Source organism: Dipodomys ordii, unplaced genomic scaffold, assembly GCF_000151885.1.
Source record: "Dipodomys ordii isolate 6190 unplaced genomic scaffold, Dord_2.0 Scaffold15, whole genome shotgun sequence".
NCBI classification, from domain to species: domain Eukaryota; kingdom Metazoa; phylum Chordata; class Mammalia; order Rodentia; family Heteromyidae; genus Dipodomys; species Dipodomys ordii.
Window position 1 is genome coordinate 2,347,883 of NW_012267231.1, and position 3,676 is coordinate 2,351,558.

Here is a 3,676-nt window from a genome sequence, read left to right on the forward strand (position 1 = left end):
CGGGGGCACCTGGCCCGCCGCGGCCTCCCGGCCAGGCTGCGCCCCGGACCAGCCCTGGCCTTGGAGACCGAGGCCGCTCGGTGCCTCCTCTCGGGGTGCCCCCCTGCACGACTTCGGGGAGTACGGTCGGTCGGATGTGCCCCGCGCCTCCGGGATGTCCTAGGCCGGAGCCCGACGCCGGCCCGGCCCCTGCTCCACGGGGGAGGGGGGGTCGGAAGAAAAGGGGGACACAAAGCGTGTCCCTGCGGGCTGGGCCTCGGAGCACCCGCCGGAGCCGCGGGTCCCAGCGGCGGTCACAGGGCCAGCCCGGACGGGCCTGGCAGCGCTGCTGCCCCCTCTCCCCCACCCCCAGGTTCCCTTCCACTTGCCAGGCAACGATCAAAGACGAAAAGCGCAGTACATCTGCTCCTGGGCGAAGGGATGGGGGGTATCAAGCCCCAGAGCCAGGAAGATCGCTCAGCCTGACACTCCACAGGGGCCATTCTGAGACTCCACGGTTCCCGGGCCCAGCCACGGCACCGCCCTGGGCGGTGGTGAGTGAGTGCACCTTCGGATCTGTGCTGCCTTCCAGTCTGTCTTAGCAGGGCCTGGGGCAGGGTACGCGGGCACTGGGCCGCTCTCGGCCAAGCAAACCCCTCCCGGGCCGAGCTGCAAAGCAGCAGCAGCCGATTCAACCCAGCCATGGTTTGGGAAGGATCCCCGGGATTTTTCTAAACACCTTTCTCCTGTATTCCGTCCTGAAAACGACATGGGTCTGGGAGGTTTATCAAGATCCCCTCTTACCACCCACCCCAGTTTGTTCTGGTTTGACCCTAAACCCTGCACCACTGCTACCACCCTGCCAGCTTGAGACCAACCTGGCCTGGTAGTCACGAGTCCCCCCCCACACACCTTCCAGTTTTCACCCCACGGACACAGACCTTCTGCAGGACCAACAAGGCCCAGGCCGAGAACCGAGCCGGCCTAGGGGAACAGAGAGACCCACTCACCACCCAGCTCAGAAAGGAACCTCTGGCATCTGGGCCTGAGACAGTTAATTCCAAAAGGATTTCTATAATTGGGAGGCTCCCCCTCACCCCTCCTCCTCCCACAGCTCCAGGAACCCACACCTTCTCCTCTTCTAGACAAGTGTGTGAATGCGGAGGTGGCCTCCGGAGCCCCAGTCCCTGCCGCCGCCCTGGGGTGGGGGGTGCGGCGGAGGCGGGAGAGGTGTGGAGCTTGCTTCACCTGAGGGTGGGCAGGAAGAGGGGGGACTCCAGGGGGAGAGCGAGGGGTCTGCGAGGAAGAGGAATGAGCCCCTTGGAGTGTCATTTCAGCAGCACGCGGCACAAAATGGCTCCTCTGTGAGTCTCACGGTAAGGGCTCCCTTGCTCTGGGGAGGCCCGGCCTGCCAACGGGGGCTCCATGGGGGGCTCTGGGAGAAAGATGAAAGTCTCAATTTGGATTCGATGTGTCTGTGGGCAGCCACTATCCCCAGACTGACCCCTCTGCTGCCTCTTTGGGGTACCAAGTCCCTTCCTGGGCAGCAGGCACCCTGCTGGAGTGGCACCGGTTCTAGAATCGGTGATGGACTTGGTGACCTCTCCATGTCCATCTTCCAGGGCCCTAGCACCCCAAGGCAGGGGAAGGGTTTCCTCTGAGGAAGGAGGTCAGCGTGAGATCAGGCCTCCACTCTGCCGGGAGGGAGAGCTGTAGAATCACCACCGTGGGCTGGCAGCACCTAGCCAGCGTCTGCACAAGCTCCAGGAGACGCAGGAAGCTCTCCAGGTCAACGCGGGGCTCAGGTTTTGGGGCCCGGCTCTGTCTTCCAGGGCTGCAGGCTGCCAGTCAGACCAATACGAAACAAGCCTGCCTCCCCTGTCCTCCACGCCTCAGCCCGGTGTGGGCTCCATCCACTTGTCTTCGTGCTTTTGGCCTTTGCCTGGGCATACCACCGCGCTAGGCACCCAGTCCCCGAGAACAGGCCCGCAATGGTGCTGGCCGCAGGCTCCCCAGGCTGGAGCCCGAACGCCTGTCACTGGACCCTGACCATGGTGCTGGAGCCCTCTACCCACCAGGCCTTTCTCTGCAGTTCCAATTGTACCAACTTTCCCTGCCTCCTTGCAGTGTGGTCTCCAACCTGAGCTCTAGGGGTGCTTGTGGCTACAGGGAGGAGAAAATAGCCAGAGTGTCTGGGAACCAGCCACCTGCAGCAGAGGCCAGAGACTCCTTCCTATTCCAGCTTCCACTGGCCCAAGGAAACCCACACGCCAGTCCCTCTCACCCCTGGACCCTACGCTGGGCTAGGGCAGGTGAGCAGGCTGGCCTGCGCTTGTATAGGCACATGGTAGGGGGCACCAAGTCCCCAGATGGGGTCAAGTCCCTATCTGGCTCAGTGCAGGGGTCCTCTAAGCCTCAGGAGTTGTCTTCCACTTCCAATGAAGGGGTTATTTGGAAGGATGAGGGGGCCGTTCAGCCCCCAGTCAACAGTCACCCCTGTCCTGCGACAAGTCTAGCCCAGATCTCGGAGCTGCAAGGCCAGGCTGATAGAGCTGAATGAGTCACCCGGCCAGCCATTCCACTGGTAGCTGGAGATCTTTCCCCCCTCAAGCCACTGGGATGTTATGTAGGAACGGGAGGGTGGAGTCCAGGTACTGTCCCCCACGGCTCCCTCTTTCCCTCCCTCCCTGAGGCTTCTCCAGGCCGAGGCAGGCGTTCAGAGGATCTGCCTATTGTCTGGAGGCTGGAGAGGCTGCCAGCTGACAGGCTCAGCGTGGAACCTGCTCCGGTGGGGCCAGCTCCCCCAGCCCAGAGGGCCCGGGAGACGCCCCGCCTGCCCCCCTTGGGGACATGTGGCCTATGGGTCCCGGGTGCTTTCTCTGGCATTCGCAGCCTGCCTCTCTCCTCAGCAGCTGAGGGAAGGGAAGGCGGGGAAGGCAGGGTGTGGGCTCTGGGGAAGCCGAGAGGGAGCAGAGTCTAGAAAGCACACCCCCCTCAAAAATAAATAAGTAAATAAAATCAGCACAGGCAAAGCAACAGCCCTAGGCTGGGGTCCCTAGTCCCGATAACGGAGGCCCCCAGGGGTACCCCCACTCAGCACCCACACTGCCAGCCCACCTCTGTCCCGGGCATGGAAGGCTGCACCCCTCCCACCGCTGAACGGGGTGCTTCCCCGGGATACCGGGACTCAGGCAGAGGGCCTCCTTAAGAGTTTAAGCTGGCACCCCAAGTTCTCCCCCGCCACAGAGACCCAGACTTGGCCTTGGCCTTTGGCTGTTGTTCAAGATTGGGTCCCCAGCCACCCCCCCCTAAAACCTCTCCCGTCTTCCGCTGCCCTCTGCTCTGGCTGGGTGGCCCCAGCCCCGGGAGCGCTGGGCACCCCTCCCCACGCTCTCCCCTTCTCTCATCCCTGCCCGTCCCCCTGGCTTGGGGGGACGGCCGGGGACCCCCACACCCGCGCTCCGGCCTGTCCAGCGCCTACATCTTGCTCCCCGCCTGCTGCGTGTTGCATTTTCTCTCCATTTCCCCCCCAGCCAGGCACTTTCCGGGTTATTAACATTGGGGGGACGGGGGAGGGCGATGGGGAGAGCCGGCGGCGGGAGGGAGGGGGCCGGCGCCCCTCAGCCCCGTCCGGGTCTCCAAACTTCCCCCCCCGGCCCCCCCGCCCCCCCCCACGCCAGCCGCTACCTCGACTTCA

At 64.0% G+C, this 3,676-nt stretch overlaps 1 protein-coding gene across 1 annotated transcript in view; it reads left to right on the plus strand.

The window, feature by feature from the left end:
• Nucleotides 1-3,676, plus strand: part of Polg (polymerase (DNA directed), gamma) — a 55,661-nt gene that overhangs the window by 31,151 nt on the left and 20,834 nt on the right. The window lies entirely within an intron of this gene.